General features: G+C 42.5%; 1 protein-coding gene across 3 annotated transcripts in view; it reads left to right on the top strand.

Moving 5' to 3' along the window:
* Positions 1 to 5,865: 5,865 nt before the first annotated feature.
* Positions 5,866 to 19,356, top strand: part of EMP2 (epithelial membrane protein 2) — a 60,302-nt gene continuing 46,811 nt past the window's right edge. Inside the window, exons 1-2 of one of the 3 annotated variants that reach the window (XM_056806143.1) lie at positions 5,948 to 6,072; positions 11,143 to 11,259. The gene's annotated coding sequence lies outside the window, so the exon portion shown is untranslated. Of the gene's footprint in view, positions 6,073 to 6,858; positions 6,964 to 11,142; positions 11,260 to 19,356 lie in introns of those variants that run through there. The other 2 variants (XM_007498651.3, XM_056806142.1) reach the window with 2 other exon arrangements.

Genomic DNA, 19,356 nt, shown 5'->3' with positions numbered 1-19,356 from the left:
ATTGTTAAGTGGTAGAAACAAGAAAGAATAGATGCCCAAAGCCCTTAATAAGAAATACAAAAATGTGTTTAGATGAGGGTAACTAAGAGGCAGCTGAATAACTCAATGGATTGAGAACCAGGTCTAGAGAAGGAGGTTTTAGATTCAAATGTGGCCTCAGATAGTTCCCAGCTGTGTGACCCTGGGCAAGTCACTTAACCCCAATTGCCTAGTGCTTGCTTCCCTTCTGCCTTGGAACCAATACACAGTATTGATTATAAGATGGAAAGTAAGGATTAAAAAAAAAAAAGATGAGGGTGACTAAGTATTGTGAGCTTGCTACAAGAGTGAAATTGAGGAATCAGGGAAGGCTCTCTAAAGAAAAGGTTATCTTTTCTTCTCTTTTCTTTTAAAGTTTTGAAGACAGAGTGAAACTACATCTGGAAACCTCTTTTTACAGCATCTCATACCTTACCATGAACAAGTCTGGGCTTAATATTAAGACTTCTGGGAAATTATGTTGATGATGAAATAGGACACACTCTTCACTCTTTTCTACTAATCTTTAAGGGAAAATCCACATCTGGGACAGCTTTGAGACTATTTACACAATGCCAAATCTCCTGATGAAAAGTAGAAAATTCCAACATACAGATGCTTTGGATAAAAATAATAACAACCCTTTATACTCACATAGTGATTTATGGTTCACAAAACCTTTTGTATCTGTTATCTTATCTGAGCCTCATAATAGCCTGTAATGTGTAGGATTAAAGTCTATTATTCTCCTGTTCAACAGATAGGCAAGATGAAACTTTGGGCAATTAAGTGATTTGCCCAAAGACATTTGGCCAGTTATAAGTTATAAGTGGTGGTCAGGACTTGCACTCCAACTTCAAGTTCAATATTCTTTCTACCATCCCATGATGCCTCAGCATTTCAGGAGAGATCAGCTGGATATTAGACCTTTAATAATAGTAGTTTATATCTATATAGTGCCATATTATTTTTTTAATTCTTTCTTTCTTAGAACTAATACTAAGTATCATTTCCAAGATCAATAAGAGCTAGGCAGTTGGGGTTAAGTGACTTATTTGCCCAAGGTCACACAGTTAGGAAGTGTCTGAGGTCAGGTTTGAACCCAGGACCTCCCATTTCCAGGTCTGGCTTTCTATCCATAGAACCACCTAGCTGCCCCTGCTTTATTAGTTTAATTTTTTTTTCTTTTTCATTATTAATTTGGCCATCAACAAACATTTCAATATACCAAGAACAACAACAACAACAAATCACACATGAAACTGAACTTCCATTATGTATAGTTTTGTTGTTTTTTTTTAAATAGTGGTAACATTGCTCTATTTCTGACTCTTCAGGACTTCTTTTCTGTTTATTTTCATCTATATAATTTAAAAATTTTTTGATGCTTTTCTTTTTTTTTTACACATTTATCAATACCTACTAATTCATCTCCCCCCACCAAGGAAGCTCTCCCTTGTTCTTTTTTTTTAACATTATTTTATTTGGTCATTTCCAAACATTATTCATTGGAGAGAAAGATCATTTTTCTTTTCCCTTGTTCTTATTACCTTCATCCCCATGATTATAACTGGCATGACTGTGTTTAGAAAAAACTTAAATCACATTAAATATCAAGGTAGTAGTAGTATTATTATTATTATTCATGGGATTAATTCATAGAATCCAGACCATATTGCTACAAGTTGGAACCTTTGTAATCACCTTAACTTATGTTATAGTTGAGGAAACATGAGGTTGGTAAAGTCATTTGCCCAAAGTCACCCAGGTAAATGGCAGGGCTAGAATTCAAATCCAATTCCTTTGACCCCAAATCCAGTTTTTCCCACTACACATATGATCCTCATAATTGTCACCATTATTATCTGGAGACTTTCTAAATAAGCAACTATTTACTTGGTCTAAATTTTGAGGATTTACATGCATCAATATCTTGAAGAAGGCATGGGGATGGGGAAGTGCAGAGAGGAGATAATTTTCAATGGATCATTGTTGAACACTGATAAAATCTTGCAGAATATAATTATAATGATTTAAATCCCTGTGCTAAGATATTCATTATTATTATTATTATTGGTTGCAGGCCTGATGTGGCTGTGTCACCCAATCAGAACCAAGAAAGAGGAGGAAAACTTAAGCCCTAGAATCTATGTATAGTACAATGGAAAGAGTCCTAATTTGGCAAGTGTGGATTTAGAGTCAGAGGACCTGTCTTTCAAACCCAGATCTTTCACTTACTAGCTTTATGTCTGGCTAATTTCTTGGCTTCTCTGGGCCTTGGTTTCCTAATTTGTAAAAAGAGGGGGTTGTATCATGTAGAAGTCATCTATCTCTTCTCTTTCTAAATCTCAGATCCTGTAATCCTCTGAAATGATCCCTAATAGGAAGTGGTCAACTTCAGATTTTAGGCACCACACAGTCTGACATCAAACTCCATTTTCCTCCCTTGAAAATCATTCTCACTTGTCAAATTTGTGGAGGTAGGGGAAAGAGGGAAAGAACAATGTGGAAAATATCTCAAAGAGGCCGTTGGGATCTGGGTTTGCAGATTTTTCTTGGCCCCTCCACACAGGACTGGCTGGGTTTTTCCAAGTTTACACTTTTACAGCTGTGGTAGCATGCTGAGCAGTAGCTAGAAGGGATGGGAAGCAGAAGTTAAAGTGGACACTATTCCTTGAATCTTAAAAAAAAAGAAAAAACGCTATGGATGACTTGTTTTTTACATCACCTTCATTTCTGAATATACGTGTCCCCCTGACCCTCCACATGTTCCATGATTCATTCCTTGGAACAAAAAACAAAAATGAAAGAGAAAAAAAAGCAGTTCAACAAAACCAACCAAAATACAACGACTATATCTGGTAATGTATTCTGTCTCCTTTATTTAAACACAAGATTTTCTGTTTCCCTCACCTGCTTACGACACCCTGGTGATTTTCAAAAGGGGCTTGTTTTCTTAATGTGTGTGCCTGGGAACAAGTTTTACTTTTAATTTGTTTTCTGGAGAGGTTAATTAAGCCTCTAAACTCTGCCAGTGTCAGGATGACCCACAAAGTAAAGGGGGGAGGGGCAGTTTCAGAGAATTGCAGATTTAGAGCTAGAAGGAATCTTAGGAACCATCTAGTTCAAATGCATCAATATAAAGATGAGGAAACTGGCTCAGGGGGATCAAGTTACCTTCCCAGAGTAATAGGACTGATAAGTATCAAAAGCAGGATTTGAAATCAATTCTTTATACACTAGACCACGTTGTCCTTCTCTCTCTCTCTCTCTCTCTCTCTCTCTCTCTCTCTCTCTCTCTCTCTCTCTCTCTCTCTCTCTCTCTCAACATTTACCTTTTGTTTTAGAATGGATATTGGTTGCAAGGTAGAAGAGCAGTAAGGGCTAGGCAACTGGGGTTAAGTGACTTGCCCAGGGTCACACAGCTAGGAAGTGTCTGCGGTCATATTTGGATCCAGGACCTCCCATCTCTAGCCCTGGCACTCAATTTACTGAGCCACCCAGATGTCCCACATATTGCCTCTTTTTAAAAATGTCTGGAGTGGGAGAAGGGAGACACTATTTCAATTCTTTTCTTGCTGATCTTTTTTAAATGATCATCTAAAAGGGATGATGCTAGAGAAATATGTTATGAGTTGTCTGAACTAATGCAGAGTGAAGTGAACAGAACTAGAAGAACAACTTATATAGCAATACTGTAATTGTAATTTCAAAATATTAAAGAATTCTGATCAATGCAATGAGTACCATGATTCCAGAGGAACCATTATGAAGCATATTAAACAATCCCTAAAGAGAGTTAGTGTACTCAGAGTGCTGAGACATACTTTTTTGTCTTGGCTAGTGTGGAAATTTGTTTTGCCAGATTATTCATATTTGTCACAGGGGTTTTGTTTTTCTTTCTTTTTTAATACAGGAAAAAGAAGTGGATTTTCATTTATTAAAGATAATTTTTTCCTCCAAAAAAGAATCATCTAGTTTTCTTTCAGGAGAGAAGAGGAATCCTATCCTTTGAGAAACCTGAAGGGCTCTTACAGGTGAGGAAATAGAAAGAGGGAATGGAATGGGAATGGAACCCAGGGTTCCTAAGTACTGTTCTCATGCCATGTAGCCACTTTTCAACATCTGGACCCTTTGTCATAGACTGAATGAATTGGAGAAAAGTTTATCTTCAAGAGTCCCTGGAGGGGTTGATAATGCACATACCGGCACGGCAATTTCTTGCAGCTCCAATAGCCTTCCCTACCTTTCTGCATTTTCTCCCTCTGATCTCTTATCTTTCCCCACATTTCTTTTCGAAGTCTCAATTTTATCATAATTATCCATATTAAGGAATATGAATATTTTACATACAAAAAGGTATGACACTGTTCCAGCTTAAAGTTCTGTTAAGAAATGCAATATAGACCTCTCCTTACCTCCAAATGGCTAACAATAAAAGGTGGCATATCCTCTGAAGCCCAACATGTGAAGGTTGCTAAGATAGTATGTAGTAAGAGCACAGCAACAAGGGCTGCTGGAGTTCAGAGGGGAAGGAAGATATCACTGCGAAGGAGGTGGAACTGTTATTTTCATCTCCCCAAAAGTCATGGACTAGAGGCCAGAATAGGGCAGTCAGGAAAACCCAAGTGATCCTAAGCAAGTCACTTAATCCTGTTTACCTCAGTTTCCTCGTCTGTAAAATGAACAGGAGAAGTAAATGGCAAACCGCTTTTGTCAAGAAAATTCAAAATGGGGTCACAAAGCGTCAGATAGGGCTGAACAAGAGCTCGGATCACTTAAATATCTCTGGGCCTCAGTTTCCTCATCTATAAAAGATAGGAGGAAGTTGTACTAGAAAATTGCTTTTTTAGGTCTGTACAACCTGCTTCAGTTCTCAGTTGCACTCTGGGGGCTTTTCTTTTCCCTCAGGGTTTCGTCTACAGGCCGGTGGTTGAATGCAGGCACAGGGCAGTGAGAGACAGCTGCACTGGCGCCTGATGTTCGGCACATCTGGTCCTTGCTCGCAGCTGGGTTGCTTTCCCGATCTCTGTTCTCGAATATTTCCACACTCCCCTCCTCTTTGGTTTCCGGAGCTTAGTCTGTACCCATAGGCACCACCATTAGACTCCCCTTTTCAGCCTCACTTAAAAAAAAAGAGTAGAAACAAAGATGGTCAAAGTTGGAAGCGAGATATGCGGGATCCCCACCTCACATATCTCTAATGTTACAAAGGAAGAAACTGAGGCCCGACGAAATAAAGCGACTTGAGAAAACTCATATTGCAAGTCTGCAAGTGGCAGAATCTGAGGAAATTGTGCGAATTACTCCCTGTCAAATCCTTGTCTCTCATCCCCATCTACAGCCAGACGGAAGACCGAGGGCGGGGACAGGGTATGGGAGTTGGGAGAAGATGCAGATGGGGCCAGGGATCTGCTCCCAGGGTGACCCGAAATTAAAAACAACACTCTCCTTTGTTGCAGTTTTCCCTTCCTTCCTTACCTGACTTAGGCTATCGCCTTAATACTCCCCCCCCCCACCCCAGTTATCTGAAGACCCCAAATTCAGCGAAGAAGCTGGGGAGGTGACGGGATAAGAAAACCCCTTAGGATGGAGAAGGACTGTGAAACAGCCCAGGAAAGCTCGCTGGCCAGCCTCAAAGCGCTCGGGGCCTAGCCACCCCCGCTACCAATTTAGTTCCTAACTTTGACAGTCTAGGTGGGCCGAAGAGAAGGGAGGAGGGTCATCCTGTGGCGGAGTGCTCGCGGCCCCTTCCCCATCTGCTTCTGTGGGTGTTTCCTTCCCTGCTCTCTCCCACACACCCAGTCTCCCGCTCTTGACATCACCGCCCCGGGAGGCGGGATTGGGGACAGGAGGAGGGGAGGGAAGGGGTGGGGTTGGGTGGGATGGGGGAGGAGGCTCCTCACCACCCCAGGAGGAGGAGGTGGAGGAGGAGGAGGGAGGGAGGGAAGGAGGAGAGAGTCCCAACCCCAGAGCTTCAAAACAGTCCGGCGGCCTCGCCTCCAGTTCCAGCCCGTCCCGGCCCATCCCGCTGCCAGCCCCGCCGACCCCTCAGTGAGTAGTGCCCCGGGACAAGGGTGGGGAGGTGGGGCGGCGCATTGAGGATGAGGATTCTGGGGGCTGGGGGAGCCCAGAGAGAGAAAAGTGAAGAAACCGAGAGGGGATGCACGAAGCCCCCCACCCAGCAGTTAGAGGGACCAACTGAGCCTGGGGAGGGAGGTTTCTTGGATTGGGGAGTTGGGGTGGGGGCGGCATAGCAGTTTAGGTCTCAGTTCTTCTTGTAGACCCGCTTCTCTACTCGCTGCGCTCTGGAGCCATTCTGTCCCCCGCCCCTTACTCCAGCAGTGTCAGGTTTCTCCAGCTACGCTCCGGACCTCTTACACGTCGGTCCGGAACCTTTGATCCCCACCCCTAATGACCCCCTCCTTCCCCGGGCGCCGTAGTCTCCAGCGCAGATGTGGGCGGGAAAAGTTTGGGAAGGAAAGAGCCGGGACAGCTCCTGTTGCTCTGCCAGCCCGGTTGCCGGTTGCTTCCCCACCTTCCCCCTCGTCGCGGATGTGCGGGCTAGAGGATCAGGCCTTCTCCCGCTATGCCCTGTCCTAGAAGAATACCGGCCGCGAGAGGGCAACTAGGTGGGCTACACGCCCTCGACAGCCAGGCTCCCCTATACATTTAGGTCTGACAGCGCTGCCCGAGCCCACCCGGGTCAGAATTACGGCCCGGGAGCGCCCCCCAGCGGGGTGATTGGCCTGGGTGGGGGGTGAGGGCCTGGCGGCGTGCAGCCCTGCCCCTTCTGGCTTGGAGCCTAGAAGGAAGAGGGGCTGGGAAGGAACTTAAAGGGGTAGGGGGGGAATGTATCAATAGGAGTCTGGACTTGGGGTAAGGGCATTCCCTGAAATCGGCTTCTTCTCACCCATCTTGGTAGGATCTGACTTACACTTACTTGTAAGTACGTTGTACCACGGTGCTACTCAATGGACGTTTATTAAATTTAATTCTGTAGAGAATGCCAGTGCTCCGATTCAGGCGCTGCTGAGAAAGGACAGGAGAACCTAGAGCTCTAGCCTTCCCTTCCTTACACCCTGTGATCGGAGCCCTGGACATAAACCCCGTAAAGTGGGTGCAAAAAGGAGTGGGGCTAAGAAGGTAACTAAGCTCCCAAAGTCAGCACTCTACACCAAAGGCTCTGTTTTGACGGTAACTGAATTGAACACAGGTCTGTTGGCAATTGCTTTCTCCAGCAGCAGAGCAGTGGAATCTTTAAAGTGGGTGGCTAATCTGAAGCTTTGCTCTCCCTCTCTGCTGTGTGGGTTTGGGGAGGAGTCTGGGAAAGGGGGGACTCCACTTAGCACCTTCCCCCCTGGGGCTGAGGCAGCGAGCACTGTCTGTGCCCTAGCTTTTAGTTCCGAGGGAGGAATAACGCCCTGCTGCTCCCCTGACCTGTTAAGTGGGTGATCTTGTAAATGGGACTGGCAGAGAGCAAGGGATCCTAGTTGCTTCTTTATTCCTCCCAACCAACCGAGTCTGGGTAGTGAACTTTGGAGGGCCTCTTGGAAGCTCCGGCATGGTTGAGAGGTCTGGAGAAGGAGTGGAGAATATGGAATCCTGAGTGGTTAGTGGAAAAAGGAGTTAGGCTGGTCCTTTTCTCCTAGGGTTTTGGCCTCCAAGTGAGAAAACAAAATGGAGCTCAGGAAGGGACAAAACCCCGTTTTCCGGAGAGATTGGGAGGGCTGACCTGGTTGTGGAGAGTCAGGGCAAGATTGGGGGCTGATAGCGGGGTAGGGTCCTCTGAGAGTTGGGGAGCAGTATGGGTCTGTCTGGGGGACTGTGGGGCCAGACGCCCTTTGGGTTGGAGCTGGGACTGTGAAGGAAGGCGGGTGAAGTGGCAGCCAGATGAGAGTAGGAAGACTTGATGCAGTTCGCCCTATTCTGCCTTGGCTGGCTGACAGCCCCACCCCACCCCGAAGGAGGAGGGCGGGAGGAGACCTGGACCTGGTCAAGAAGATACCCTATGAAGGAAAGAAGCCTGGGGTTTGTTTGAAAACTCATGCCATGGCTATTATGCTGTAGTCATTGGAGACTTTTTCTGGGGCGGAGTAAGGGAGAGGCTAGAGGGAAAAGGGCAGGCTAAGAAATGGAAATGGAAGAGGTCAGGTTTCGGGCAAATGCTGGCTTAGTCCAGAGAGGGAGAGACCCTTCATCTGTCCAGGTAATTTGAATTTGCTACATTTCTTAAACCTGTCCTGAGTTGATCCTTCCCTGGAGGGCTACCCCATGCCCCAACACAGAGGATAATTTCTGGTTATAGAGAGCTTCTTTTAAAAAAACCTTGCCTTTTATCTTAATAACATCCCTAAGACAAATGGACAAAGGCTAGGGAAAGGGGGTTAAGTGACTTGCCCAGAGTCTGAGGGTCAAATTTGAACCTAAGTCTTCCAGACTCTGGGCCTGGCACTTTATCCTCCCTAGTTGCCCCTACAGAAAGCTTCTGCAGCACCTGCTACAAACTCAAGTTGCCTCCCTCTAGTATGTAATAATAACAGTAAATAAAAACAGTAGCCAATGAACATTTATATTGGAAGGAAATGTTTCACTTATTTATTATCTCCCTCATATAGGAATAGAATGTTAAATGTTTAGTTGGGTCTATAAAGGAAAATGAACATATTATACTTTTTTTTTTTAATAACCCTTACCTTCCACCTTAGAATCAATACTACATATTGGTTCCAAGGCAGAAGATGGGTAAGGGCTAGGCAATGGGGGTTAAGTGACTTGCCCAGGGTCACACAACTAGGAAATGTCTGAGGGCTCTCCATCCACTAAGCCACTCAGCTGACCCCTACATACTATACTTTTTTTTTTTTAAACCCTTACCTTCCATCTTGGAGTCAATGCTATGTATTGGCTCCAAGGCAGAAGAGTGGTAAGGGCTAGGCAATGGGGGTCAAGTGACTTGCCCAGGGTCACACAGCTGGGAAGTGTCTGAGGCCAGATTTGAACCCAGGACCTCCCTGGCTCTCAATCCACTGAGCTATCCAACTGCCCCCATACTATACTTTTAAAAGTTGCATTACTAACAATTTTTCCAACACTTGCTTAGGTCTGTACACTTGACAAAACAGCAATTTAAGCAATAATTTATAGCCTTTGTCAAATTCTAGTCACAGTGAAAATTTAGCAATTAGCTATCCCAAGTTAGTTTGAGCAGACGTCAGCATGTACATATATACACACATAATATACATACATGTGCATATATACATGTAAACACATGCTTGTAGATGATATAGATTACATAAGAGATAGATGGAAGGTCTATTCTACCCAGAAAAACTTGGATTCAAGGTCTGCCTCTGAAGAGTACTTTCTGTGTGAGTTTGGGCAAGTTATTTAACCTTTCACTGATCTGGGCAACTCACTAAGACTAGTTGGTTGTCGGGTTATTGACTTACACTGGTAGAGGGAGTTGTCTCACATGGAGTTCTCTATACTAGGGAATCTCAAAGTATAGTCCTGAAATCTCTGGGGGTCCTCAAGACTCTTTCAGATGTTTTACAAAGTAAAATACTCATATCAAGGCATTTTAATAAATTGTAACAATGCAAAGGGGTTTTGAAACTAAAAAAGTTTGAGAACTCCTGGCCTCGCCCAGTGAAATCACAGGTGTGGACCAAAAAGCAAGCTTACAAACCCCCTATATATGTACACTTGGATGTATGTATTCACTCCGATACAAGTAGACACCGAAATGTATATGCTTCTGACAGTGAATCCTCAATTATCTCCTGGTAGATATTTAATTTGTAGATCACTCAGAACTAGTTTTTCATCCTCGACAGGCTACCCCTTCTCCATCCTCAAAGCTATCCTGCTTGCTTCATCCTCCTTCGAGTTATGTTGCTGTAAACATAGAGAAGACTTCTCAGTTTCCCATTAAACCAAGCTAGACATGACTAAGGAGGGAAGTTGGCCAGGACAAACTACATTAAAGCCAGCTAGAAAAGACTTAGATTTCTGCTTCCTTTGGGAATCTTGTTTTGAGAGTCAATGGGACACTTTTTACTCCCTCTTCCCAGACCTCAGCAACCGAGTAATCAGTTGTATTTATGTCTATTTTCTTTCTGTGTTTGCCAGAATACAGCTTGTGGATGTGCCCTGGTTCAACCTCCCCACCTCCCAAGCAGGCTATGAAGAGACTAGCCATAGTTTTACGTTCAATTTGGGGATAGGATTTCAGAGACACATTAGCAGCCATAGAGAATAACAGGGCGGCGGCAGCAGATGATGGGGAGCCAGGGATCTGAGGTCCAGGAGCCAGCAACTAGGGTTGAGGGCATATCTATAGGGGGTGGGAGTTCAGGGCTTACAGATGGAGTTATTAAACTTTTTTGTGTCATGAATCCTCTGGCAGTCAGGTGAAACCTATGGACCCATTCTCTAAATAATGTTGTGAAATGCATAAAATAAAATACACAAGATCACAAAGGAAAGCAGTTAGGTTGAAATAAAGGTGTCATTATGCTCCCCCCCCATGTTCATGGATGCCTAAAATCTAACCACAGAATATTTAGGGGTCCATCTGCTCCCCAAGTTAAGAACACCTTTGATTTAAAGGGGGCATAGACATTGGCAGTAGCCTCTGGATTGGAGCAGCATGCATCTGGCAATGGTGATGGAGCTGGAGGCCCATTTAAGGATGTGGTTCCAGCTCCTACAAAGCAAGAGGGGAACAGGGGAGGGGAGCCCTGGGGCGGGGGGGGGGTGCAGATGTATGGGGGGGCAGCTGGCTCCCCTCAAGACTTATCTAAACACCACTCTTGAGCCCAGGCTGTGCAATTAGGCAGGACTGGGGAGGGAAATGTTAAAGGCAATGAGAAGAGGAGGAGGCATCTGGCACTCGTTAGGAGTGTGTGTGTGTGTGTGTGTGTGTGTGTGTGTGTGTGTGTGTGTGTGTGTGTGTGTGTGTTGGGGGGTGAGGGCAGTCTAAAAATATGTCAGGCTGAGTTACCACCCAGAGAGTATTATGGTTGGTAATCTGATATCTGTGGGGTGGAGGGCATGCATGTGTGTAACCAAGGTATTGTTGGTCCATTTGGGGGGCTTTCTTGATTTCTTTTGCAGCTGGAGGCCTTTCTCCTTTTCTTTGCTTTCTCAAGGAAAGCAGAGAGAATCTCTTTGCCTTTGGGGTATCCACTTCTGATGTTTCTCCCAGCCCTCCTACTCTACCTTCAACACCAGGTACTCAATGATTGGGAATATATAATTATTTCAGTATAATCGATTTTCTTTGTAACTCTGCATTTTTTGTTTCATGCATTTAAAAGCAGTATTATGATAAGGGATCTATAGGTTTCGCCAGACTTCCAATGGGGTCCATGGCATAAACAAGATTAAGAACCCTTGCTATAGAAGAGTTCTAGATTTGAAACCAGAAAAACATATATGCAAATTCTGCTTTGGACACTAGATGTGTTTACTGGCAAGTCACTTAAGATCTTTGTGCCTCTGTATCCCCATCTGTAAAATGAGGGAGTTGGACTAAATGGCTTCTAAAGTCCATTCCCACTCTAAATCTCTCATCATATCAGTATATTTGATATGTGCCTCTATGCTTACAGATTGTATTTCCCTATTAAATGTAAGTCTCTTGAAGGCAGGGGACAAATTCCTATTACTAAAGGCAGCTAGATGGTACAGTGGATAGGGTACCAGCCTGAAGTCAGGAAGACTCAATTTTATGACATCTATTCTAGCCTCAGACACTTATTAGCTGTGTAAACTTGGGCAAGTCACAACCCTATTTGCCTCAGTTCCTCATCTGTAAAATAAGTCAGAGAAGGAAATGACAAACCACTTCACCATCTCTGCCAAAGTGAACCCCAAATGGGGTCAGGAGATCTGGACATCACTGAAAAACAACTTAACAACAACATACTCATTGTCTTGCATAAGGCTTGGCATATCGTAGGTGCTATGTAAATGGTCATTTGATTGATTGATTGCTTGATTGGGACCTCATGGAATCCTTGCTGTTTCAGATGTTTTGGGGTACACTCTCTCCCTACCACAATCAAGCCTGAAGAAATTGGGGAAAAGAAAGGAGAATGGGATCCCAGACAATGGCAGTGGTTATCCTCCTAATCCTAATAGGCCGGGCAAGTCAGAGATATAGGGGCAGCAGGTGGGGGCAGAGGGAATTCCCCAATTAGGCAGTGAGGATGTGTGCCAGAGGTGGCCTAGGAGGAATGGAAAGCTGCTCTCTTTTTCCCTCTTCCAGGATGGGAGGGCAGGGAAAAACAGCAGCAGTGCACTTGGTCCTTGTATACACACTCTAGGGATGGGCCTGGTCATTTCTGAATGATGATCATAAATAACTCATATTTCTATAGCACTCAAGAGCTTCAAAACTCTTGTGGTCCACAGCACCTCTGTGAAAATTACTGGTAAAAGTATTATAATGTCCATTTTACAGATAAAAAAACTGAGGCCCAAGGGCAATTGAATGATAAAGTCACATTGGCACTATCAAAGGTAACAGTTGAACCCAGATCCTTTGAAAGAACCAATGCTCTTTCTACTATATTATATTGCCTTCCTTCTTCCTTAATTAAGGAGGCAATCTTGGCAAGGACATCGCTTCCTCCTTCTTCCATGCCAAGTCCTCCCTGGCCAGCATTCCTACAACTATCTGAGGAGGCTCTGTCTGGTTGATCTTTCAGGGAAAAGTGGGGGAGGCAGCTAATGGCAGAAAAGTTGAGATGTCAATCATTTAGAAGCCCAGATGGCTCCAGAGTTGGAAAGACCAGAAGAATGAGGAGGAACTTTTGTCTTCCTAACTTCTAGAAATATAGATTCAAGGGTCAATAACCCTAGTTATAAAGCTTCAGTCAGGGGCAGCTAGATGGTCCAATGGATAGAGCCACCCCTGGAGTTGAGAGGACCTGAGTTCACATATGACTTGAGAAGCTTCCTAGCTGTGTGACCCTGAGCAAGTCACTTAATCCCAATTTCTTAGCCCTTGACATTCTTCTTTCTTAGAACTGAAACTTTATATCACTTCTAAGACAGAAGGTAAAGGTTTAAAAGAAAACAAGGCTGAAGATAAGAACATCAAAATCTTATTGTAGTATGTGCTGGAGGGGACCTATTGCATAGCCTTGAATATATGTGTTAATATATTTGTGAGCCAAATTTCTTCTCTGGTTTTCTTGAAAATGTGTTTGAAAAGAGAAACATTTTTTTCTGTGCTCCTAAGATGAGACCGAGAGGGATCAATGTGGAGCATAAAACAAAAACAAAACCAAAAACATAAATGTTTGTCTTTAGCCTTGTACATGGTTAAAACCACCCTGGTTGGGGGACCGATAATCTTGGTCAAGTCTGGCAAATAAGCTGCATGGCATGTAGGAGAACAGATGGATGAGCAGACCCTCAGAAAGAGAAAGTGGGCCAGTATTCCCTGTTTGAGCACAAACCACAGAGGGGAGAGCCTGACCTGGTAAGGTTGCCCCTAGAGGACTCTGATGTGAGGTTTGAGGCCTTGAGAAAAAACTTAGATGAAGGGTTGGAAATAGCTTTGGATCTGGTTGCGAGTGAGTTTTGTTCAGAAATTGGCTTTTCTACTTGGAAAGCAATGAATTAAACAGGAGATGATCTGAAACTGTGACTTAAAGGACTTAGGTTAGATACAAAGAAGAACTTGGTAGAGATAAGATAGCTAAGACAAGCTATGGAATGCTTGCTAGAGGATAGGAAAAGGGAGATGTAAGAATTCGAGAGATTTGGGCAAATAAATGAATTTGCCGCTGACATGAATAATGGTGTGTTCATACCTTAAGAAAGGGAGATACATCTGAATCATATGATTTCTCAAAAGTCAGAATGGTGGGACTTGAGGACACTAAATCTTCATTCTCATGCCCCTTGGAAACATTCATTTCCAATGACTGAGGTTTGGAGGAAGTATCTTTTTCTATGATTAAAAGTAGAGGCAAGGTAAGAGATTTCTTCAGCCAATAATGGAGTGCTACCACTGTGCCCATTAAGCCTGGGCTTGATTTGACTAGCATGGAAAGGCCAACTGTGTATTATTACTCTTTCCTCAGGCTCTAACTATTATTCCAAAAAGCTTCTTGGAGAGACACCCTTTTCTTTTTTTACAATATTTTTTCCTGAGTTACACATGTACTTTCCTGCAAAACAAATTTCTGTATTATTTGTTTTTGTGAGCAATATTACAAAACCAATTTCCCAAAACATAAACCCAAATAAACAAGTGAGAAATTGTATGCTCTGATCTGCATTCCATCTCCAACAGTTCTTTCTCTGAAGGTGGATAACATTCTTTGTCATAAGTCCTTTAGAATTATCCTGGATCATTGTATTACTGAAAGTAGCTAAGTCTAACATAGCTGATCATCCTACAATATTGCTGTTACTGTGTACAATGTTCTCCTGGTTCTGATAATTTCACTCTGCATCTGTTCATGAAGGTCTTCCAGTTCTTTCTGAAATCATTCCTTACAGTACAATAGTTTTTCATCACCAACATACATTACAATTTGTTCAGCCATTCCCCAGGTATGATAGACATCCCTTCAATTTCCATTTCTTTTCCACCACAAAAAGAACTGCTGTAAATATTTTTGTACAAGTTGGTTCCCCCCCTTTAAAAAAAACTCTTTGGGATACAGATCTAGTAGTAGTATGCATTGTTTCAAAGCCCTTTGGGCATAGTTCCAATTGCCCAACAGAATGGTTGGATCAGTTCACAACTCCATCAGCAATGCATTAGTGGCACACCCTTTTAAAAATGCACCCACTGCCTTCTTCCCTGTTGGCATATGGATCTTTGGCAGGAAGAAGAAGAAGGTTCTAACCTGAGAATTCAATTAATGCCGGGGTTCTTAGCCTGAAGTCTGTGAATTTGTTTTTCATGCCATTTGATGATTGTATGGATGGTTCTCACTTTAAATAAATTCACATTAAGCAAATTTGAATAGGTGGTTCAGTGGACTGAGAGCCAAGCCTAAAAGATGGGAGGTTCTGGCCTCAGATACTTCCCAGCTGTGTGACTCTGGGCAAACCACTTGACCCCCATTGCCTAGCCCTTACCACTCTTCTGTCTTGGAACCAATACACAGTATTGATTTTAAGACGGAAAGTAACGGTTTTTTAAAGATGAACTTTATGTAAAAGAATTCGGAAGGAATCCATATTCCAAAAACATCACCTATGTTATTTTTATTGTGTAGTACTGTGTGCTCGCTCGCTCTCTCGCTCGCTCTCTTGCTCTCTCTCTCTCTCTCTCTCTCTCTCTCTCACACACACACACACACACACACACACACACACACACACACACACACACACACACACACACACACACACACACCCTCCTGCTCCTCATTACTCCTTGGCCTCCCATAAAAAAAAACAAACTCCTCCAAGTGAAAGCAGAAAAAGGAGAATGTGGAGGGATGCTATGGGGCTTGGCTTGAGACCTTCAGCTCTGAAAGAAGAGGCCTCTGCCCCACTCTGCCCACTTGCCCATGTGGAGCTCTGCTATCTTCTGTTGTCTCTGTTAGAGTACTTTGTATAATGTTCTCCAGCTAATTCCTACCCTGGAGTACTCCTCTTCCTCTCCCTTCTCAGTTCCTGACCCTCATGTACCCTTGAACTGTGTGCTGGCCTCCTCTACCCACTGGCAGGTGTCCCCCTTCCCCACGTAGGAGGGCAAATTTGCCTTAAATCCTTCTACTGTGGAACCGTCCAGTCACTCAAAGAGAGAACAATCTGATTTTCAATATGTCATTTTCATTGTAACCCCATGCATTTAGAAAACCAGATCATGAGAAGAGAGTCCAGAGGCTTCCCCAGACTGCCTAATGAGTCCATTACACAACAAGGTTAGTCTGATAGCATATATTGGGCCCCTTGACCAGGTAGGGCCAAGGAAGTTGTACAGAACAGTTCAACTCCTTTCATCCTCAAGAACAGTTAGGTGAGAAAGAAGAAGAACCACAGTGATCACTGGGAAGTTTATACTGGGCTGGGTGGGAAATAAGATTAGGAGATCCAATAGGGTGGTTGAAAGAACACTTGGGCTTATTGTGGGCAGACTTAGGTTAGGCTCTTATTTCTATTATTTCTCATAATTTTAACTTTGGGAAAATTATTTAATCTGTATTGGTTTCAGTCTTCCAATCTATGAAATGGACAAGATGATTTCCAAGGTTCCTTCCAATTCTAAATCTATGATTGAATGATAAGATTATGAAAAAAATAGTACGTGGTTAACTCATCCTAGGGTGTATTTTTATGTCTGCACATAGAACCATGGAAATTTAGAATTAGTGGATCAAAGAAACCATTTCATCCAACTTTCCAAGGATTCCATGAATTCCTAGGACACTTCCATATCAATCCAATCTGGCAAGCATTGTTTAAAAATTCTGAGCAAGTAGTATTCATCCAATTTCTAACTGAATACCTCCAGTGTTTGGGAACTCTTAAATTGTTTTTATTATAGAATATAAAATATATCTAAAACACCATGTCTTTAATTTTTTCAATTTCTCTTACCAATATATCCCTCTCTATTTCCCTACCCAGAGAGTTATCCTGTGAAATAAGTGATAAAAAAGAAAGAGGAAAAAAGTGTAGCAAAATTAATAAACATTAATAATAAACAAAATCAGACAACTCCGACAGCATCTGCTATGTTACATCTCCATGGTCCTTCACCTCTGCAAAGAAGGAAGGGAAGTGGATACTCACAGCTCTTCTTCAGGACTAAACTTGGCCATTTCAATTTTTCAGAGTTCAGTTTTAATTTTTGTCCTAGTGATGGTTTTTTCTGTTTATGTTGTTCTCTTCATATATAGGGGCAAGGTGGTGGTATGGTGGAGAGAGATCTGGGCCTGGAGCCAAGAAATCATCTTCCTAAGTCCAAATCTAGCCTTATACTCTTACTAGCTGTGCGATCCTGGGCAAGTCCCTTATCCTTGTTGGCCACAGTTTCTCAAGTATAAAATGAACTGGAGAAGGAAAAGGCAAATTCTTCCAGTATCTTTGCCAAGAAAACCTCAAAATGGGATCATAAAGAGTTAGACATGACTGAATAACAACAATTCATATATGTCTTATTTTCTTGGTTCTACTTACTTCCTTTGGTATCAGTTCATGTAACTCATTGATGAGCAATTCATAATTTGACCAAATTCCTCATTGCTTGATGAATAGCTCTAATAGGTTAGTGAAGGAAGATCAGTAGATAGAGTGCAAGGCCTAGAATCAGGAAGACCTGAGATCAAATCTGACTTTACTTATTAGCTGTGTGACTCTGGATAATTCACTTGACCTCTGCCTCAATTTCCTCAACTGTAAAATCAGCTGGAGAAGGAAAAGGCAAACTACTCCAGGATATTTGCCAAGAAAACCCTAAATGGGATCACAAAGAATTGGACACAACTGAAAAATCACTGAACAACAATGAAATAGCATTAATAAGAGCACCCAACTCCCAGGGATTTTGTGAGCTTCAAATGAGGTAATTGTGAAGTGCTTAACAGTGCCAAGCCCATAATAAGTGTGATATAAATGTTGTTTATTATTATTATATGTAGGGAGTCTTTTATTTTGAGCTAAAAACTGCCTTCCTGTAACTTCCACCCATTGGTTTCAATTCTGCTTTTTGGAACCACTCAAAAGTCTAACCACAGAGGCATAGATTATAGATTTGGAGCGGAAAAGGACCTAAGAGATGATCTAAACAAGTGCCTTCCCTTTACAGATGAGGAAACTGAGACCCAGGGAAGCTAAGCGATTTGCCTGTTTGTAAATGTAGTTAAGTGGCAGAGGCGTTCTTATACAAGCTCTTTAAATATTTACCAATTACACCTGAAATCTCTTCTAACTAAAGAGTGAACCCTGGCTACCTTTGTGCTTTAAGCAAGTGTTATGTGTCTGGGTGTTCTATGTGTAGGTTGTGTGTATCTTATGTAAGCTTCTATTGGTTCAACAAATAATGACAATAGTTCATATTTCTAGAATGTTTTAATGTTTACAAAAATTTTCCTTAGCACACTGTTCTGAGGAAAGCATGGCAAATACAATTACTCCCATTTTAAAGTTAAGGAAACTGAAGTTTAGTGAATTCTCCAAGGTCATATAAAAAGTGTCAGACTCAGAATTTGAACCCATAACTTCTTACTCCAAATCTAGTACCCTTTCCACTATACCATTAGGTTGTTCTACAACAACTCTTAAGTCTCCATTATGAAGGGCAGTTAAATAGCTCAGTGGATAGAGAGCTAGACCTAGAGATGGGAGGTCCTGGGTTCAAACTTCACCTCAGACACTTCCCAGCTGTGTGACCTTGGGTAAGTCACCTGACCCCCATTGCCTAGCCCTTACCGCTCTTCTGCCTTAGAACCAATACCCAGTATTGATTCTAAGACAAAAGATAAGGTTTTTTTTTTAATTCCCAGAAGTCCTTTTTTATATTAATAAAAATCCCTGTATAACCCTAAAGTTGACATTATTCTGTTTCTCATCTCAAAAAGTTGCTTTCATTTTGGCTAGAGCTTGAATGAATTTGTTATCTGTCTAATTAAATTTGGAAACTATCTGAAAATAAATAAATAAATGAGGGTAATAATAACATCTACCTCACAGGGAAATTGTGAAGATCGAATGAGATAATGTAGATGAAGCCCTTTGCAAACATTAAAGGTCATTTAGTCCAACCACCTCATTTGAGAGATGAGAAAACAAGCCAGATAAGGAGACTTGTCCAAGGTCAGAAAGGAAACTAATGACAGAGGTGAGATTTGAACTTGGACCCTCTTATTTCCAATCCAGTGAGCTTGCCACTACCCCACACTGCTTCTTTTTGATATATCACTTTGTGGTTTATTAAATGCTTTCCTAAAAACAATCCTATAAACCATGTAGGGAGACTATTGTTGCTATCATTTTACTAGAGAGGGAAAGGCATCTCAGGGATATTAGGTGCCTTGCTCATGGCCTCATACTTGGTTAATGTGGAGCCAGGAGACAAATCCAGGTCTTCTGGGCAGCTAGGTGGCACATTGAATAGAATACTAGAACAGGAATCAGGAAGACTTGAGTTCCAATCTGGTCTCAAATATTTATTAGCTCTGTGGTCCTGTGCAAATCACTTAATCTGCCTGCTTCGTTTTCCCCAATTGTGTAATGAGGATAATAATAGCAGTTACCTCCTAGTGTTTTGAGTTTCTGAGATTTTGTAAAGTCCTTAGCACATAGTAGGCACTTATAAATGTGTGTCTTCTTCCTTCAAATTCCAAGTCC

The sequence above is a fragment of the Monodelphis domestica genome, chromosome 7 (genome assembly GCF_027887165.1).
Source record: "Monodelphis domestica isolate mMonDom1 chromosome 7, mMonDom1.pri, whole genome shotgun sequence".
Classification (NCBI taxonomy): Eukaryota; Metazoa; Chordata; class Mammalia; order Didelphimorphia; family Didelphidae; genus Monodelphis; species Monodelphis domestica.
This window is presented reverse-complemented; position numbering and strand designations above follow the sequence as displayed.